A 22,006-nucleotide genomic window follows, 5' to 3' on the forward strand; every position below is an offset into this window, starting at 1 on the left:
TCCAAAACATATTTTTTACTTATAGTGAAAACTACCCTTGGATGATGGTAAGGTAGACTAAAAGCGTTAGGAAGCCAAAGGACATCATATAATAAGTACCCTGTATCAAGATTGATGCAAAACAAGTGACATTTGACCTTTTTAGAGAGGTTTAGCAAAAAAAAACCCACCTCTGAGGTGATTTGGGTGGAAATGGCTGTTTTTACCGTTTCTCTGGAACCCATTGGTCGATTTTGGTGATTGACATCTCTTTTTGACCGTTAGAGCCAAAAGAATCGAAGGGAAATTTCCACATACACCTTACCATTGAGAAATGAGAGTTATGCGCACACAGTTTTGCATGAGAGCGAACCTATCTCTCGCTCTGACATCTGAAAACGGAAAAGCAGGTTTATTGCTCATGGATTATCAGAAATCATTTCAAAGGGACACAGAAACATTGGATTAACCTACGGATTAACCTTCAGCAGCGTTTTTATCGTTTTAATGCCATTGAAGACCACTTTTGACTAGACAACGACAAAGGTAAGCCATTTTGAGCTGGTTAAAGGAGCATTGTAGAGCAGGTTAAAGGAATATATAGTAGAGCTCCTCTGCCTGCTTCCTTTTGAATAAAGCATTAAACTAATTGAGACCAGAAGCAGTTAAACCAGTGTTAAACAGACAGCAGTGCAGCTCTTCAAATACTTCGGCACTGCGAGTGGGATCAGTGTTCTGCTCCAAGTGTTAATTTCTAACCTTGTTTCTTATTTTGATTCATTGGTCAATAGAAGCAGCAGACCAGTAAGACTACATTGCCCTTTATTCTGGGTGAAAAAAATGTTGGTGTCGCAACAGCTTCATTTTACCACGCAAACAGTTGAGTCCTCAGAAAACCTGTTTACTTCCTGTTCTCGGACTTGTGTTTATTTTTGACATAAAACCCACAGGTTTTAGGAGTACAATTTTTCTGTGTTAGTTGGCGAGCCATGTGTATTATTATATTTGTAAGATCACAAATAATTATTAAATGTTAACTACATCATGGTTTATCACCAAAAGGACAAGCTGCCAGCAGTGTGGCATTCTTCCTGAGTTATGGGCTGTTTTGAATTTATAAGCAGAAAAAATCTCTTAGATTTCAGATTGGCCATCGCGATTTTGACTGGCAGGACAAAGAAGCCCTGTTCCACGTTCTCAGACACACAACCATCCACTGTGATTGCTTGTTGGCTGCTCAGACATCAACACATCTTCTGGCCTGTCAGTGTTACGTGCTACTGCAGCTCCACATGAGAGCTGTTCCTACGCGGGCTACTTTTTGAATAAGTGTCGGTGCACAGGAAGATGGTTGTGCGGTTATCTTTGTCCTCTCTGCTTCTCAGAGCTGTGCACACAGTAGCCTCTGTGGCAGGATATGTGTGTGTGTGTGCACGTTTGTGTGACTCAAACACTTCCTCTCAAAGTGCTCTTTCTAACACAGAAACACCTCTGGTTGCATGCTTAGTTTTGCATTTTTAGGGGTGCATGTTCAATCGTATCATAATAATGATAACAGGGCTGTACCCGAATATTCGTTCGTCGGCCAACTATTCGGGTTTCAATTTCATTATTCGAATATTCTTTTTTTTTTTTTTTTTTCCTAAATGTATGCTATCAATAAAGGTGAATTGTCATATTCTTATACTATATTTATACTTTTGAATTGCACTGTTAAAATGCGGAAATATATACAATCTCAGCCTGGGCTCCTGACATCGCTTTCACTCACAGTCATGAACGCAAACGTCACGCTTCACCTCGCTTCACCTCGTTTCACACACCTGAACACAAAATGCAGAAGACTTCAGCAGTGTGGGACCATTTTAAATTGGACGACGGTAAGAAGAAGGCAGTGTGCCAAATATGCAACAAGAAACTGGCCTACCACGGTGGCAAAACAACTCTGAAAAGTCACCTGGATGCTGTAAGTCAGGGGTAGCCAACTTAGTCCCCTGCGGGCACTAAGTCGCCCGCAGGGGGGAAATTGGTCGCCCGCGTGCATGTTCTAAAAATAGCACAAGTCACCACGGAGCTCCGTCTAAAAAAATTATTGAATACATTTTTAATTTTTAAAATGACAATATTGAATATAACATTTTAAAAGCACACATTTTGTATGTACATATGTAAGTGAAATGGAGATTTGGTGCGTGAAATTGAACTCTGACCCCAGATAGGTTCAGAGTTGAACTCCACGCACCAAATCTCCGTTCCACCTTTAGCTGAGACAAGCTAGCATGAGCAGCTACGATCATGGGCCTCATCACCACACACACACACACACACACACACACACACACACACACACACACACACACACACACACACACACACACACACACACACACACACACACACACACACACAGCAGTGGTGAGGATCTCAGCCTGCCACTGACGTTCAACCAGAAAACATCAGCAGTTAGCTGTTAGCAGTTAGCAAACAGAGATCACAGCTCCTCATATCTTTTCAGAAACTGGACAAAAGTTAAACAAGTACAAACCACAGACTGTCTGTGTCATGGCGAATACAGTCGCTGGTTTATTTATGTCTGTAGGCCGTTGTTATGAGTGTGGAATGAGCATATACAACGTTAGCTTAGCCTGGTCGACCCAATCTCCATTCAGAAAACAAGTATTTTAAAAGGTTTTTCGCCTGCCGTATTGTCTGCAGACTTGTCAAGCATTAATTCATGGTTTTTACTAAACGGTATCAGTATGTTGTTACTTCGGCCTCATTTAGAAACATGTATTACAATCTAATCACGGTAAAATATGTTCATTTTGTTTTAGTTGTAGCTCCCGAGCCAGCGCGTCTTGTTTGAATGATGTGAGTAAACACAGCTGGCAGCAGCGGTGAAACTCGAGCGATTAGAGCGAAGTCGCGTCCGGTGTGAACGCAGCATTACAACGACCCCTGATAGATCTCGCGAGAATGTGTATAAATATAGATACATTTTCATAACAAAACAATGGGGTTGCTATAGCAATGGTAAATCATTGTTAATAATTATTGTGAGGAATAATTAACATTAACATGTGATCAGACAGTCCTTCACATACAGTACATTAATATGTATTCTGATTATTATTAATAATAATATTATCATTAAAGGTGAACCGTGCAATTATGTTATTCAGGAAGTTTGTATCAAACAAGTAGCCCTTCGTATTACTCAGTACCCTTGAAGTAGCCCTCGGTGACAAAAAGGTTGGTGACCCCTGCTGTAAGTAGTAGCCTAGCTTAGCTGTTGTCAAGTTGCCATGATGAAGCTGCTTTATCCGCCGTTTAAACGGTAACGTTACACATGATGAAAACGTGCACTTACTTTGCTTGGAAATACATATAAATCTTATAAGTATAAATCGTAATAGTATGCTCTTTCTGCACTTCTGCTTAACAGCGTGTTGTAAGGTGTCTCGGATTCAGAGCGTGTTATGAAACCTTTTGGAAAATGTTTTTTTATTTAAAAAAAAAAAAAATTCTCTCCGTTCCGAATAATCGCTGCTGATTACTACCGAATATCCGGACCCCGAAAGATGGTATTCGGGACAGCCCTAAATGATAAGTATGCAGAGAGTAATTGTAACTCTCTCCATTGTTAACAAGTTTAAAACAATATAACCAACTTTTGAGCTGCAGTACTGTTTGAATGATACTGCGCAATCGTCTGATGGGAAGACATGGAGAAAAGCGCACACTTGTGTGCAGTGACAAGATATGTATTTTGAAGAAATGACAACCTAAAAACATTAGTTGAGATGTGTCAAATGTCATTGCAAGGGTCTTGGCCCGCTTTGGCTTGGTGTGTTCTCCTGTTACATCTTCATTCTGTCTCCCTTTAATCTTTATTACAGTCTCTTTCTGTCTTTTCTCTGCTCTAAAACAAATACTTGACTAAACACTGCACTGATCTTTACTGGAGTGTTTCCAGACCTCACATGACATCCTGAACCTGCATATTGGTTTGGGGGAGGCTAGTGTCTCGGTTTCTGTGCAGCTGTCTTTAAAAGTCTCTGGCTGTCAAATAAAAGCTTCCTACTTTTGCAGATACCTTGACTTGAAGGTATTCCTGTGAAGTAGGATAATATTCATTAAGGCTGCAGAAGCCTTCAAAATAGGTTCACAATAAAACATGATACTGGATGCACCGTGTGCCAATTAGCAATCGAAATGAATCAAATTTGTGTTTGGTCGTCTTCAGAGAGATCCCTGTGAATGAAGATTAATGGGAATCTTCAATGGCTGTAGTGATTAAGTAGATGAATAGTGAGGTGGCCTCCCAGCCGCTTGTTGTCTGCATGATGGATATGCAGGCTGCCGTCTTATCACTCCCTTGCTGATCTTGTGGGCAGGTTCTGGCCCCACGTCCCCTCAGACTCCCTCTAACTGTTTCTTGCAGATGCAGAACAGAAACCTTGTGTGACTTTGAGCTGTTTGTAAATTCCACACAGGAACTACTCTCTCCTTCATCACTTCTCCCACAGTCTGCTGAAGGTCTTTCATCCCGGTCAACATTTCTGTTCTCACAAACGATGGGAAAAGGCTTTGATGTAGTGTCCTATCAGTAGCAGTGTAGCCCTTGGGCTCTTATACTCGCTTACTATCTCACTCAGAAAAAATATTGTCAGGGCGTGGTGGACAAAAGAGTCCACCCATCTGAAGAGCCTTGTTTGTTGTGGTTTAATGTAGCTTTGCCATTGGCAACTGGCTCTGAGGGTCTCAGTGAAGTTCTTCCTGCAGCAGTGGTCTATTAAATTAGAGCGTATATTTGCTGATATTTTGCAACCTTTCACTTCTCGGATGTAACCATCTGAGCTCTGGGGGAAGAAAAGAAACCTTGCTTCCCATAACACCATAAAGAAGATTGTTTATTACCAGAGATTGCACAACACCATGGCAAACATTCACACGGGTTAAGCTTGTGGAGACTTCACCCTTGCATCCACAATGTGCTAAGACAGGTTTCTTTAAATGCAGAAACAAGAGAGGAGCATGTCGGTAAAAGCTTGTAAAAGTGGGATTCATTTAAGAGGACTGGCCTAGCATGTTCTCTGTTGCCCAAAGACTTCTTTGTTTGAAATGTTTCTGATTGTTTCCTGTTGTTAGCCACTGATTCTTAGAAACTCCTCTTCAGTGTGAAGAAGAGAGAGTTCAGTTCAGGGATATATGTGGGTTAGCTAAGTCCAGCCTGCACCCCTCACCCTCTCCCCTCTCTCCTCTCTCTCTCTCTCTCTCTCTCTCTCCCATGGCACCCTTTGGCCTCCTAAACCTTCTGGCCTGCCTCAGCTCCTGGTTCAAGATGTCATAACAGATCCGGTCTGCTGTGGTATTCCTTAGAGGAGTGTGTGTCAATGTGTGTGTGTGTTTACGTGTGTTTACTTGCTGTCTGTGCAGGCCAGTCCGGAGCTTGCCCCCTCCAGGTCACACCTGTTAGTGCCAGTCTACGCTGTGTTCCCCTCTTCTCTGCCGGCACCACAGCTGATCACTGCGTGCACACCCTGCACTTCCACACTTGGGCCAACTGTGGGAGTGTGGGAAAAACATGAAAGCTGCCCATCCTGCTGGACAGAGCACTGATGATTTAGCATCTCAATGTGTGCTGAAATTGGCCATAAGCAGAACTACGACTGCTATAACATGCAAGATTACCTTAATAAACGTAGTGTGAGGAAAGTGCAGAGATATCTGGCTCCTAGATCTCACCACGCAGCCCATACTTTGTTTTGGACCACAAAACTAACAGCCCATGGTAATATCCCCTATCTGCTTTCTTTTTCTTAACAACAGACACATTTCGGATACGAATGAATAAATCCTATCTCAAAACAAAGGAAAACAAACGCATATTGTTAGAACATGTTTTGATGGTGTTTGTCATTCATCTTTGGTAGAGGTTGGTAAAGGTCATTTACCTCAAATGGCTCTCAATTCTTTAATAATGTTATTATCTGTGTTTCTTTCAAATGACTTTTAAAAGTAGAGGATTAGATATGAACAATATAACATTGACACAATATTCCAAAAGATAATTTGAGTAATTCCACCGCACAATTTATTTGAAAAAGTCAGTATAAGAAAGGTTACACCATTCATCATACCATGAAACTGTACAAACGCATCTTTTCAGCAAACGTTAGAATTTCTGACTGTCCTTAAACGAATCAGGTGTGACAACCGCTTCCCTTAGTAAACATAATCAAAGCTAAAGCTAGTTATATTTAATCAGAATCACTGTATTATACATTTCTCATTTAAGAGTTTGCCAAAAATATAGTGCGCACCATTGTAAAACATTCCATCCTACGTTCCACAGCAGAACTTTGAAAGGTGGATTAGTGGATTTCAGGCTGCTTACACAGAGGAGAGGACAAGAAGCTGGAGGTAGAGGGGGTGAACACTGTATTCCCTCAATATTGGTAAGACTCATAGGCACTTTTGAATTTTTTGTTAAATATGTAATCGTAGAGATTTAACTTCCCGGTGAAAAGCAAATGTTTTATGATTTATGGAATGACTGTGTTAGCACACAATGCAGTGATGAGTCCTCTCTACTACTTTTATCCATTATTGTGCTGTTTCCAACAAGTGAATTTCAAAATGACTGTGCTTTTAACTTAATTATACATTTGTAATATAACAAAGCATACTATATTATAGTAATACCCATGCATGTGTGAATAGGTCTTTGTCGTATGTATTGGATCGTTGTGGTGAAACCCTGATGTAGGGGAAAAGGGCCGGCTCACTTAGGGAGAAGGGTATGACTTGAATGTTTTGAGAGGGCTGGAATAAGACCGAATGGCATCTCAGCAGCAGAAGAGTCACATGACCAGGCTGCTATTTGTCTTTTGGTTGGCCTCAAGGTGGAGAATGATACTCCTAACAGCTGTGGGAAGCATTTCCGGTGGAGGGTTTTTTCCTCAGACACACACACACAGACGTCCAGCAATACACTGAAGCAGGAATGCCTTGATATCTACTTCTGCACCACCAATCCATATTCTTAGCACAACATTTAAAAGAAGGAAATTGTGCTGGTCACAGTCTTACTTTGTCTGAACCTTATCATGTTAAGAAAATGCTTGATAAAAGGTTATTATTTCCCTCTACGGAAAACATGATGCTTCAGAAACTCCTTCAGATGAATAGTAAAAGTCTGTTGACCTTCTGTATCTGACGTTTTAGATTTGTTTACTCGGATTGAATAATGAATTGCCTTGTTTCTGCTTGAACCTACATCAGATACAGCATCTGTAGTGTGGACCTGACAGGTTTCTCCTGTGTAAGGACCGATAACATAGAGCGGTGGAGTGAACTGATGGAATGAGCTGACCAAAGACAGAAGTGCTGTTAATGTCCTGCTGTCTGTGTGCTTCAAAGAGCATGATGACATACAGTAAGTGCATTTTGTAAGGCAATAAAGGCTGGAGATTTGGCTGGTGCATACTTGGCATGTCATCGCTAAGCGCCTGAGTGCAAACCGTCTCATTGTCTTCAATTGGCTGGCAGTGAGTGTTGAGAGACAGCACTGCCACCCAAGCTCCAGCTACAATGGAGCAGAAGGTCACCACATTGAATCTGAGGCCAGCTAAGTCTGTGAGCAATATGTTCTCCTTCCTAAGGAGCTTACCTGAAGCTGTTTGACAGTAGGAAGTGTTTTCTGGAAATAAATCCAATGTATTGCCATTTACTTCCAATGTAATATTGTACCTTCCAAAACACAGCAAACTTGCATTTACTATTGAACTAATCGCTTCTTTATTCAATTAGAACATGTATTATAACAACAAATATTTTGGTTCAACCATTTTTTTGTATAGATGTATATACTGTATGCTTGACAGATAGATGGATACTTTATTTATGCCAAAATGGGAAAATGTGTTGTCACAGCATCAGTGTTTTCAAGCATTACAGGAGTTACCCATATTTAAAAGATACAATAAGATACAAATATATAAAAAAATGGTTTTGATGAATGGATTAACTTAATTAAGGCTTTAAGGTGCTTTTTTTGTAATGATAGTTTTTTGAGGTGGTTGTGCTTCTTCAAAATTCCTTATAAAAAGCTAATTGAATCAAACAAAAAGCTCCAAACCCAACAATATACAATGAACGTAACTTAAGAAGCCATTTTCTCACATTTAACCTAGAACTATTTCAGTCATTGTATTTATGCAAATGTAGTAGTTAAATTGAAGATGATTACAATTGAATCAGCTAAATCGTAGTTGTTTCTAACGATTTACACATTTGATAAACAAATAATGGAAGAATAAGCCGACAAATCAATGGTGTGTGTGAACGACCTCTCCTTTTGTATTTATAGCTTTATCTTGAGAAAAGGGCGGTTGAGGTACCAGACTATAAACCAGGTATAAGTCTCCCTCCAGACTGTAAGGAAAAGGTGATTTATGCCTTTCAAAAGTCTCTCTATGGTACAATATCTTCCGGTGGAGCTTAGCTGCCTTATAAACTCCTGGATAAAAATCTATCACAACTGTTTCTGAACTTTTGTTTTAGCCCACCATCCCACTGCAGTCCACATCCGCCCTACCCTCACTGTTATCTGACAGTTTTCATCTAACTTGGTTTCCTTCAATTCCCTGGCATCTGTCTGTAGAATAACAAGGAGACGCAGTTGTGTTGCTCTGAGCAGAGGACAGCTATGAGTGTTCTCTTCCTGCTGAATGTACTTCTTGGTAGGGCTGCTCCTGCAATGCTCCCTTCCACTTAACTCAGCTGGTATGTAGTTGTGCTTAGTGGCAGCCAGCAGGTTGACGCTGCCACATGTCCATTAGTCACTGTATGAGTGGTTGTAGTGGACAGACTCTTCTTGCACTACACTGTGTGATCAGTGAATGCTCAGGGGAGTACCTTTACCTCGAACCTGGCTCATCTCCAAACACAGCCGCAACTAAAACATCATTTTAAACAAAACTATGTTGCTTCACCAGCCCACTGGAAATACTACAAATGCCGCCGCACACTGTAATAATTGAACATGAATGTTCCTTCTTGTCATTTTTATGAATAATTTTGTAACAAACTTTAAACTTGACTAAACAAAAAAAGTATTGTTTTAGTTAAAGAGATCCTGTTTTCTCTTGACACCCTTCGTTGTTTTCCCAGAGTCATCAAACCGACTCGCCATCAGCTAACTTTCCCCAAAGTTTGGTAATGTTTGGCCAGTCTTTCTCAAAACTGTTCATTTCAAATAGTGTTGATTAGTAGTGCTGTTTAACATGACTAGTGGTTCAGTCTGTAGGGGATTGTTCTTTGGACCGAAGGGTCGCCGGTTCATGTCCCGATCGGACCAAAAATGCGGAGTGTGGATTGGTACTGGAGAGGAGCCAGTTCACCTCCTGGGCCACTGCCCAAGTGCCCTTGAACAAGGCACCTAACCCCCAACTGCTCACTGGCGCCGGCTAGACTGGCTGCCTCCGCTCTGACCTCTCAATGCATGTGCATGTGTGCATATAACTCTGTGTGTGTATATGTATGTGCATATTGTAAAAAGTGTGTACTGTATTGCCTGTATAAAAACGCGTGTGTGTACGACAGAATTAGTAAAGGTTCTTCTTCTTTTTCTGCGGGACAAACCAATTATTGGGACCATTTGATTATCAATAAATGAAGAAAATAATTGTATCAACAATGGAAGGAAAAGGTGCTTAGTTGCAGCCTATCTTTTAACCCTATGATAACAGTTACCTTTCTTTTTAAAATGTGTTTGTTGCTTTCTAAACAACCAATTTTTGTAAATACACAACAGTAAACCCCTTTCTTATTACATTTGGAAATAATTTGGGTTTTCTATTTTTCATATACTGATTGTATGATGACAGAGTTGGCTGAATCAGTGAGAGGGAAGGTAGATGGATACTTTATTGATCCCAAATTGGGAAATGGTTGTGTTACAGCAGCAGTGTGTTCAGGCATTCAAATATGTAAAAGGTGAATAAAGTATAGACAGAATCAAATACAAAATTAAATAAACAGCAAATATATAAACAGAACAGGGGATTGTGTGACTTGGAGCTGTCAGCTTCCTCAGGAGACAGGGACATGTCTCTGTGCTCAACCACCTGAAGCTTTGTTGTTTTGCTTGTTGTTTTCCAATAAGAGTTTTCCCTAGAGACAACACCAAAATATGTCCAAATACTACAGGATCCACCAAGTAGTGCCAAGATGGGAGTAACAAGAAGAAATATGGAATACATAGCCAATGGTTTCCAAGAGTGTTTAGTACTGTGCTGACAATGAGCTCTCCGGTGATGTGTGCTCAGACGTGCATCCCACTGCTTAATGTACCCATTTTACAGATTAACATGGTGGGTTTTCTCTCCCATTGTCTAAGTCTGGATTGGTTGAATCTCTACCCTCCTCCTGGCCTGTGGCAGTGTTTGGAAGAACACTACGCTACTTGCAATGAATGCCAGCAGTTTGTAAGGGGTTGCCTCCTTCCATAAAAAATAAAGGCTGTCCAAAAAAGGCTAAAAGTAATGTTCGGCATCACAAAGTTTGGAAACTGCTGCTTTGCTGAATGTGTTCTGGCTGGAATAAAAGCCTCTATCATGTAACCTGTAAGCTAAACCTTTAGCTTTTAAATCTTACCATTCCCGCTCAATGAGAGACTGTGTTGGGGCTTGTCAGGTGGCAATTAATGTTTCCACAATGTAAAGAACAACTGCACAGAGCCCTTCTGAGGCCCTCACTGTTACATGCTTTCTTTTCACTTATTAGTTTTTGCTTTGTACATTGGTCACACCCTCTTTTTAATGTAATCTTTCTCTGAGGACACCATGTGAAAAGATTAGTGGTTTAGGATAAGGCTTTTCATGTTGCTGAGGTTTCTATTTTCGGCTCAGGCTGTGGTCCTTACATACTGAAAGGAAAGTAGGGAAGGGGGAAAGATCGGTGCACAGCCTCTCACTCAACAGCTGCCCCTTCTGCTAAGTTGATCATTTCTAAACATTTTGATCAGGAACATGGATCCTGAAATTGCCTTGATAAAAATAGTTCTGTGCGATTGTATGTGCTGGAGTAACATGTTTTGAGTGGGCTTTAATGGGGACTCTCAGTGGAGGTGCTTTGGGCATGTCTGGAGCTTGGTTAGACTTTAAAGGAATTTGTGGTTCTGTTGGTGGTGTTTGACAGAAATGTATTATAATGCTTTGTTATCCTTTGTACAGTCTTTCTCACAAAGCCTGTAATGACATTGTCTTTATTTTATGTCTCAATTCTTTTCATCAAAGAGTCTGTAAAGAAATCCTCTTTTCTCTAACATGAATTGTTAGGGATAAGAATATGTCTGATACATTTAGCTTTACTGCTATAGATTTACTATATTTTAAAACAATTATATTTAGACATATATATGTTTAGGGGTGAGTAGTTTAACAAATACAATATTTGTATCAATAAGGATCAGAGGAAGGAATATTTTTATTTGATTTGATCTTTATTGCACATCCGATTGAGGGGTCTTGACCCACTGCTATTCTCAGCCTCTCCTCAGCCTTTACCCTAATCAGGCCTTAGGATCGAACTTTCTGCTGTGGTGGGGGGGGTGACTGCAGGTGAAAGCAGCTTTCAGGATCTATGATGAAACACACACAGTTTTTCTTTTAGAAGCTGCCTGATGAGCTCAGCATTTTACTGCCAGCAGAAATCCTGTGCTGGGAGGATAACAAATTAGGAGGGAGGGTGTTTGGAGAAGAGTAGTGTCTGATCCCAAGAAAGCACACATTCACACACAGCCACGCAAGCTGCAGAAAGCGCCCAGCAACTTAATCTACTTACAGCTCTTTCCGATTGCCGCCCAAAGACAGACACAAGTAGCCATGCAGCTTCTTTTAACTGATATTTATGATTTTTACAGAAGAAAAAAGTTCCACGTTTCTAGGACCTCCCAGTTACCCACAGTGCCTCGGGAGGGGTTAGTCGACCTCGAGGAGCTTGTGCCCTTGCCTGCTTCCAATAAACCATCAGCGGGCTGTGGTGTTGAAGAATTTTCGATCTCCTGCACACGCACTCCCCCACCCAGCGTTTCCGTTAGAAAGAATTGTGCTGGTCAACGTAACCGATAAGATTTCAATTTACCGGACACATGGATACATTCTGGTTAACGGCTATCATTCATAAAATACCAGCAGTTCGATATATATACATATACCTTTTCACCAAACCAAAGAAAAAAAAAACACCACTCACATAAACACAAGCTTGCAAACAAAAACTGTCAAAATCCAGTTTTAATAGTAGGCAACAGGTGGAGCACCCTGCCTGCAGTGCTGATCCCAGCTCTTTAGACTTTAACCTTTTTCACAAGGAACTTATACGTCCAGTTTGGAGCATGTGCTGATTACAAACCAGTTTTTTGTGTTTCCAATAAAGTGGTGCCGGCTCTTGGCCTTGATAATTGTTTAATTACAGGAAACCATCTCATGCCCCTTTTCCACCAAACCGGATCCGGTTCATGAACCGTTCTTTTGCTTTTCTGGTGCTGAACCGGTTATTCTCTGTAGCACTACTTGTGTTTCCACCGTTCAGAGCCTGAGTGGAGCTCGAGTGGAGCTGCGTCATTGTGTCATAGTTTGCGTCATCACGTACACGTTTACGTGCCTCTTGTGACACCCACACGGCGCGAAGATCCCTCATATCGACAACAACAACAATGATCTTGGTAGTCTTTCTTGAGTTTTTTTAGCTTGTTGCTTGTTTGCTCCAGAGTCCGGTGGTATCCAGCGGGGCCAACTCCCGCTGGAAAATAGCTTTAGACCGCAATGTGCCGTCCAACTTCCTCTGTACTTGCGTTGACCAAAGCCAGAGGAGGTAATTTGTCTCTTCAGCGATCCACTGCTGCTTACATTTACTGGCATCCATCCTGGTTCGTAGTGGTGTGTTTCTGAACAGAATTTGCGGCATTTTGTTTTTGTTGATCAGGTTAATCCCGCCCCCCGACGTAAGCGTGAAGTATTGGTTCTTGCCGGGCAGCCGAGTGGGGTCAGTTAAGAACCGGTTTTCGGTGCTTAAAGGTGGCTCCGCTGCGGTGGAAACAGGAAGAACCAGAGCTTAATCGGGCTGTAGCTCAGAACCGGCATTGGAACCGGTTTGGTGGAAAAGGGGCCTTAGCTGACTGACAGCTGATGAGCTGAGATCATCTGCTGCTGTCTTCACATGACCATTCAGAGGAAAGGTTGTGTCATTGCTTTTAAAACTCATTTATTTTGTATTTACGCATGAAAAAGACAAAAGTAAGGGGAAACGTGGATGCTATTGGTGGAATGTACCTATTGTTTCAAAGACATCGTGATGTGGCTCTGGGGCCAGCATGGAACTAAACTTGTGGAAAAGGGGTGTGTGAGGCTTGGCTTCATGGCTCAATTGAGTGCAAATTGGGTTCTGCGTAGTGTGGCTTGTTCCTGTTCTATAGACCCTGAACAAAACAACTGCTTCATGTGCAACCCTACCAAATGTGTTGTCCTCATTTTAGTGAATTTAAATTGTTAAAGGAAAATGTTTTTGTCCCAAATGTACTTATCTAAGTAACGTGGAGAATTTTTTACATAACCTGATAATAATTTCTGCTCTGCCTGACTTTTTAAGTTTCAGAATGTTTTAAGACAATCGGTTTCATGTTTCTATTTATGACACAGTTACTATTCATCCTAATTTATCTTAGTTAGACTCGTGACATTAATGTGGTAGGAAATCTGTTTGATTCAGACGGTCACAGCTTTTGTGATGACTTGAAAAGCTCTTCTGTTAAGATTAGCCTTTCCTTTGTAAAGTTTCCATGCAAGCTTGTGCGATTGTTCACTCAGTGGGAGGCAAGGAGGCAATGGCCTAAGGTTCCTCAGTCATTAATGAGAATGAAATATAAATTAACTTAACTATGAATCAAACTGCATTCTTTAACAACTATATACAAGTGGTTCACAGAAAATGAAGGAATGGCATGAGATACAGTCTCTCTCCCTCTGTGGGACTGCTTTTTCCACCAGGCAATCTGAACCGCTGAAACCGGTCGACAAGTGTGTAGAAATCCAGTGTGGTAGTTAACACTGATTCTACAACATGGGTTTAATGTTACACTGACCAATCTATGTAGTTCCAAATAATCTCAGTCTCATGATCATTCAAAAAATGTAACGGAAGTACTGGAGAGTGTTATATAGTCACCAAAATGCTGTTGGATAGGTTATTTTTTAATCTAACTGAGAGGCTATTATCTAACAGATGTCTAATTAAAATAACATCACAAGTAACATCAATTCTAATAAACTGGCATGTTGGCTAACGGATCCACATGCTATGCATGAGATATATGCTAACCTGGTATCTGGCCAAGGCAACCACACTATTTGACTAGTAGCCACTGTGCAACTTCCTTACGATGGGCAAGGCTTGGCATGCCTTGCAGTTTTGTCTCATTCACTCATTAGATCAGGGATTCCATCTGGTACACACTCACTGGTATGAAGCTCACTTCATAAACATTTAGCCTGCTATACTAAAGGGGCTAGAAATACAGACATACAGTGGGGCAAAAAAGTATTTAGTCAATCACCAATTGTGCAAGTTCTCCCACTTAAAAAGATGAAAGAGGCCTGTAATTTTCATCCTAGGTATACCTCAACTATGAGAGACAAAATGAGAAAAAAAAATCAAGAAAATCACATTTTTAAAGAATTTATTTGCAAATTATGGTGGGAAATAAGTATTTGGTCACCAACAAACAAGATTTCTGGCTCTCACAGACCTCCTCTGTCCTCCACTTGGTAACTGTATTAATGGCACCTGTTTGAACTCATTATCCGTATAAAAGACACCTGTCCACAACCCCAAACAGTCACACTCCATGCTCCACTATGGCCAAGACCAAAGAGCTGTCAAAGGACACCAGAAACAAAATGTTAGACCTGCACTAGGCTGAGAAGACTGAATCTGCAATAGGTAAGCAGCTTGGTGTGAAGAAATCAACTGTGGGAGCAATTATTAAGGGGACCTAGTCAATGACCTGCAGAGAGCTGGGACCAAAGTAACAAAGGCTACCATCAGTAACACACTACGCCGCCAGGGACTCAAATCCTGCAGTGCCAGACGTGTCCCCCTGCTTAAGCCAGTACATGTCCAGGCCCATCTGAAGTTTGCTAGAGAGTATTTAAATGATCCAGAAGAGGATTGGGAGAATGTCATATGGTCAGATGAAAAAATTGAACTTTTTGGTAAAAACTCAACTAGACCTGTTTGGAGGAGAAAGAATGCTGAGTTGCATCCAAAGAACACCATACCTACTGTGAAACATGGGGGTGGAAACATCATGCTTTGGGGCTGTTTTTCTGCAAAGGGACCAGGACGACTGATCCGTGTAAAGCAAAGAATGAATGGGGCCATGTATCGTGAGATTTTGAGTGACAACCTCCTTCCATCAGCAAGGGCATTGAAGATGAAACGTGGCTGGGTGACAATGCATGACAATGATCCCAAACACACCGCCCGGGCAATGAAGGAGTGGCTTCGTAAGAAGCATTTCAAGGTCCTGGAGTGGCCTAGCCAGTCTCCAGATCTCAACCCCATCGAAAATCTTTGGAGGGAGTTGAAAGACTGTGTTGCCCAGCGACAGCCCCAAAACATCACTGCTCTAGAGGAGATCTGCATGGAGGAATGGGCCAAAATACCAGCAACAGTGTGTGAAAACCTTGTGAAGACTAACAGAAAACGTTTGACCTCTGTCATTGCCAACAAAGGGTATATAACAAAGTATTGAGATGAACTTTTGTTATTGACCAAATACTTATTTGACACCATAATTTGCAAATAAATTCTTTAAAAATCAGACAATGTGATTTTCTGGATTTCTTTTTTTTTTTTTTTTCATTTTGTCTCTCATAGTTGAAGTGTACCTAGGATGAAAATTACAGGCTTCTCATCTTTTAAGTGGGAGAACTTGCACAATTGGTGGCTGACTAAATACTTTTTTTCCCCACTGTACATGACGTGGAAGAGTCAAGACAACTTGGACGTTTATCATTTTCTTTTAACATTTGGATATTTGTCCTTTTTAGCTTTCAGAAGTTACTTGGGTTGTATGCCTTTCTGCAGTAAGGCATGCATATGAACATGATTGTCAGTGTATATGCAATAGTAAAAAACACAAGCATCTCCAGCTACTTTGTAAGACGGGGGGGGGGGGCTGATGATCAGCCATCATCAGCAAACACTGCCAATTAGTCCCTTACTTGTTGAAATATTTCCAAGACGCAGCAGTAAGACCTTTGATGTAATGTAGCTGGGCTGCTCATGAAAGCTGCAGACAATGTTCTGATTGCAGTTTCCACTGTACTCAATGTTTACCATAGTTCAAGTGCCATTTCCACAAATTGGTTGGAAGATTTGATTAAACAAGATCAGTGCTGTCCTAAACAATCACGATAAGAACTCCCAGTCTTGCACGCTGAAGAGAGTATGGCAGGACATGTTTTTTATTTTCCAGTAATATGTAGCCCCTTTGTTTACAGTATCTAATTCTGTGTTGCTATCACAGTGGCCACGGCTCCAGGTGTTGTATTCTTAAGTCGGCCAAAGTCTCCTGTTGATTATTTGTACATTTTATTTAGGCTTTAATTAATCTGGACGTTTTTAGGCTGGTTCACTCTGGCAGAGTGAATGAGCCTAAAAATGAATGAGCATGGCACGCTGCTACTCCAGAAATTAGAGTGGGACTGTGGGTCAATGCTTTGGCACGGTGAGCAACAGCCTCAGCAATAGCAGCTTTGTGTCTATCTCTGCTGCCTCAGGCTCTGTTCCACCAGCTCCTCTAGGGACAGCGGGGATTCATCTAACCCACTTGGAGCCACCCCATACACATGGGCCTGGGCCTGTCACGATAATTAATTGTGTTGGACGATAAATTTTTCTGGAAATTATTGCGATAAACGATAATATTGTCGGCACCGTTTTAAGACCATTTTAGACATAATGATAATATATAATAATAATTAAAGTACATCCTTTCAAACATAACTTTTTGTTGAACAGTCAACATTGCAAATGAAATGTGAAATAATATTAAAATATATAAATTAATAAATAAACAAATTAATTAAATTATAATAAATTAATTAAATCACACACAACCAAAACAATAAATTAAATAGAGTCAGGCTGGAAAACAGAGCTCTCTCATATATATATATATATATATATATATATATATATATAAATATATATGAGCACACATTATCTCACAAGCAAAAAAAAACTCCTAAAAAACAACAGTCAAGTGTACAGTCCACTGTCAAAGACCCAGATGCCTCAACAGGCCATATCCAAATCTGTTTTTCTAAGTTTTCGAGCAAGGAACACCAACATGTTTGCATTGTCGGGCGGGGGCTCTCCATCTCCAGCTGCCGTGTTTGCTCCCAGCTGGGAAAACGGAATGGGGTGGTTGTGTTTTAGGTGGTTTAAAATGTGTGGTATTGCCTGCTTTTGTCGCTACCTTTTTTAAACCAATGCGACACACCGCCCGGCTCATTCAAGTCCGTAGGTTCGCCTCGTTGATTTGGTTTGAATCCAAAATACTGCCACACCGGAGAATCGAGATGTGTCGTTAGGTTTTGTAACCAATTCCATTTCACTTTAAATTCCCCGCGAGTAAGTCACACGTTGTCTCCCGCTTGTCGCTATATTATTAATTTGGCTGCTGCACGTGCACGCGGAGTGTCCTGACCTGGCTGTGTTTCAGCCCCGCCCCTCACAGCGCACCTGGCAGCCACAGCGCTCCAGGCTAAAATGCTGGTCACATCTTTATGTAAACGGAAATTTATCGAGCTCAGAAAGGTTATCGAGTCCATTTTTATTTATTGTACGATAAGTCAATTTATCGATTATCACGACAGGCCTACATGGGCCTATAATAACGTACAGAGAAGAGGTGTGGACCCTTTTTGTTTTTGAAGCCAGGAAACAATCTAACCACACTGTTGACTTATAACTGGGTCAGCTGCCAATGTATTTCCTCTCCCACAATGGTTGAGCTGCCCTGAGCACATCTCAATGGTGGACTGTTCTCTGGCTCTGTGCACTGATGCACCCTAGTCTGTCATTTAAACAGGTAGCTTTAAACTCCTCATGTACTAGGCTCTAAAGGTACAGTGTGAAGTGGAATACTTTAAACGCCCCCTGACTTTCTGTAGACTTCATCTGCTGGAGGATTTTGCCAAATGTTCAATTTCCTTTGATTGCAAAAGACATAAAAACAATAACCGATCTAGATCCAGATGTTGATGAATTGTCTCTCACATGTTCCTTAAGTTGATAGTATCTCAGAAAGTACACAAATATTTTTCTTCTATGGTCAGTGTCTGAATTAAGCATGGTCTTCCCTTCTTACGGCCCACTGTGGGTCATTTAAATTGTCTGCTGTCTAGGCAGCTCAGGTCGCTCTCTCTGAGTTGAGGCTGCTCCTTGCTGCTGGCGTCCTATTATTGCCAGTAATGCCAAATCAATCCTCCTTCTGTTGTCCGGCACTGTCCAGAGATGTTACAAAACCAATTGACCACTTCTCAGCTACGGCAGTCCACATCCTTAGAGCTTGGTTAAGATGGCAGCACAGCTGCTCAGATAAATGCTTGACAGTGTTCTCAGTGTTTCCCCTAGGTTTACTGCTTTGGGGGGGTGCTGACAGGGCGGGATGAGGGCGGTCGGATGAGGGCGGTCGGATGATGGCGATCCGTGCAGTTTGGGGGGGAGAAAGTTACTTTGGTTTGAGAAGTGGGGGACAAACAAAACTGGCTTCTGTGGGCCCTCCGCAATAGAAATAGTTCTCGATTTGAATCCCTTTTCTTTTCTAACAACGAAATATTTGTTAGGACTATGGTGCAATCCAAGAAAATGTGTAGTGTATAATGCTTGGCAAACTTATCTAATATCCTCTCCATTTGAACCTGCTTTATTTGGTGGACCTCACATCCTCTAGGGGGGTCCGGGATTTTTTTTTAAATGTTGAAGTTAAATGCATCAATCTGGTTTACTTTGAGCACAAGTTAAGAGATTTATGGATGCAGCTCAGTGGCATTGGGATATATATTTTTGTAATCCTCTGGAGCAGAGAGAGGAGCTGTGGATTATTGTTATTGATTCATGCATCAGTGTTTCTTAGGGTCAAAAACACTAAACTCAACTTAAAATGAAAGCGTTTAGTTTATTTAATAAAAGAGCACATCTTCAATGTGAAGAGTGACAGTAATAGATTAGTTGCAATTTGGTGCTATATTTACATAAATATATATAAAAAAAAAATTAAAGATTATAATTATTTATTTTTTTAAACACCTTGAATTTCAGGGGGGGCGCGGGGCTCCGTTGGCGGGGCGCAGCGCCCCTCCAAAATAATGGTAGTGGAAACACTGGTTCATTAACCTTTCCTTTCAGAAGTGTATTCAAGTGTCTGTACATTTAAGCCATTTCATAATAGCCTAATCATTCCCTTTCTATGATGCATTTACTTTGTTGTCCAGTGGCTTCTTCCATACTGCATGGATCTCAATGGAGTAGAACAGGTTGTGCTTTGTGCAGTATGTCACAATGTTTTGAATGGCATATCTGAACCTCCCACAGGAAGATGTTTCCAAAGAGTGCGGTTAAAAGAAAAGTGTGGGATAACACTGCACTTAAACCTTCAAGTTGTCTTGACTTTTCCACGTCATGTAGGTCTGTATTTCTAGCCCCTTTTAGTATAGCAGGCTAAATGTTTATGAAGTGGGCCTCATACCAGTGAGTGTGTACCAGATGGAATCCCTGATCTAATGAGTGAATGAGACAAAACTGCAAGGCACGCCAAGCCTTGCCCGTCGTAAGGAAGTTCCACAGTGGCTACTAGTCAAATAGTGTTGTTGCCTTGGCCAGATACCAGGTTAGGATCCATTAGCCAACATGCCAGTTTATTAGGTGCATGTGATTTACATTTCTATAGACATCTGTTAAAGGTGGGGTAGGTCATTTTGGAGAATCCAGCTCGAGATCGCTAGAATTTTGAAAATACACAGCCGGAAAAAATCTGCCACTTCCTTACAGAGCCCCTCCTCCAACACACTCGAACGCGCACATGACCAATGAGGGCACGAGATAAGTTTGTGCACAGATGGAAGGCTGACAGGCAGGTAGGCCATCCAGTTACTTTAGCCGGCCCGGCTAAAATGATTGGTCGTGCTTTTTACAGAACTATGGATTCCACAGATGACATTTTTTTTATGGATTCTTTGTCAAAGCACGGCATTGCTATCGGGATGTTAAGAGCATTCCATGGAATATAACAATAAGTGTTTCTCGAGCCGGTTTCTCAAACTTACCTACCCCACCTTTAAATAATGTCTTCTCAGCTATCTGAAATAACCTTCCCAACAGCACTTGGTGACTATATAACACTCTCCAGTAATTGTCTATTTAGTTTTTTGGGAGGATTATGAGACTGATATTATTTACTGTTTCTGGTCTAAATAGATTGGTCAGTGTAACACTAAACCCAGGTTGGGGTTGGAACCAGTGTTAGCTAGGCTGCACAATTTGGGGAAATAATCGAATTGCGATTTTTCTGACAGCGATTCGATTTGCGATATTTGTTTTTAAGCGACCCAACGGAAGTTTATTGTAAAATGCGGCCATATCTCCGGCTGGGAAGGTCGTATCAACGTGCTCCCGTCTCTAGCACCCCCGCAGCCCGAGCTACGAGTGAAATAACTAAACTTACATGAAACTTCCGTTGGGTTGCTTTAAAGTCAAGCTTCAGTTTAAGATTCAACCTGTAATAGAAACATGTGATGGAGCATTACTAACCTGACTCAGATGGTTTGTTTCACCAAACCATCTAGGAAAGCTCCATTTAAAGCCATTTGGAAAAGTTTTTCAAAAATACTTTGCAGGTGATTGGATCAATCTGTCTATCACCTACTATCATCACTTAACATCCATATTCACTTTTTAAGGACACAAGGGGGGCCACAGAAGTTGGATCTGGAGCAATGATAAGCTCTGCACTGCAGCACGGAAACAGAGCTGCAGGGCTTTACACTGTGGTCGACTTCTGAACGTTTGAGACAAAGAGTCCAGTGTGGGGTCAACAAGTTAACACTAGGGCTGAACGATTAATTGATTTTAAATTAAAATCACGATTTTAAATTATGCAATTATCAAATCGCAAAGCCTGCAATTTTTGTTTGTTTTTAAATGTTTGTTCTTGTGTGTCAGTCATCCACACCAATCAGAAGTGCTGTGCTCCACATGTACCAGTCATTGTTAACCAATCAGAAGTGGTTCAAGTCCCCGACCGGACCTAAATATGGAGTGTGGTCTGCTACTTGGAGAGATCCTAGTTTACCTCCTGCCCTACCGTGGTGCCCTTGAGCAAGGCACCGGACAACCCCCTTCCCCCCTCACTCCCATTGCTCCCCGGGCGCTGTAAAATAGCTGCCCACTGCTACTAGTACTAGACTCCTGGTACTAGGATGGGTTAAAAGCAGAGAACACATTGCACTGTGTGTGCTGTGTGCTCTACATGTGTGACCATTGAAGAGGGTTTCATCCCTCCCAATATTATTATTATTATATTATTATTATTATTATTATTATTATTATTATTATTATTAATTTATTAAGATCAGTAAGAAATGCTGGTTTTCAAAGTAGTCAGTCAGAGGCAGTTTCCTCCTGCTGCTCCTTTTTTAGGAGCTCTGAGAGAATGAGGGCTTCTGAAATATATATGCCATCTATTCTTATCTAGCATTGATGTAACATGTTTTGAAATCACCCAGGCATAATTCATTTGACAACTCAAATGTCCGATTGATGTATTGTAGAGCGAAGTTGCAATAAACCACATTGACCTCGTCCCTGTCACTTTTTGATGAAATAATAACAAAACAAAGATGTCCTCAGACTGCATGTTTTCCTCAGTGTATATATATAGAGATATTTGATT

The 22,006-nt window shown here is 41.1% G+C and overlaps 1 protein-coding gene across 3 annotated transcripts in view; it reads left to right on the forward strand.

Annotated features, from left to right (window-relative positions):
- Nucleotides 1-22,006, forward strand: part of tab2 (TGF-beta activated kinase 1 (MAP3K7) binding protein 2) — a 43,078-nt gene that overhangs the window by 9,836 nt on the left and 11,236 nt on the right. The window contains exon 1 of one of the 3 annotated variants that reach the window (XM_079642390.1): nucleotides 7,285-7,420. The exons of the other annotated variants lie outside the window; for them this stretch is intronic. The gene's annotated coding sequence lies outside the window, so the exon portion shown is untranslated. Of the gene's footprint in view, nucleotides 1-7,284; nucleotides 7,421-22,006 lie in introns of those variants that run through there. 3 annotated transcript variants of the gene reach the window in all.

This window comes from Notothenia rossii (genome assembly GCF_949606895.1).
Source record: "Notothenia rossii genome assembly, chromosome: 8".
NCBI classification, from domain to species: domain Eukaryota; kingdom Metazoa; phylum Chordata; class Actinopteri; order Perciformes; family Nototheniidae; genus Notothenia; species Notothenia rossii.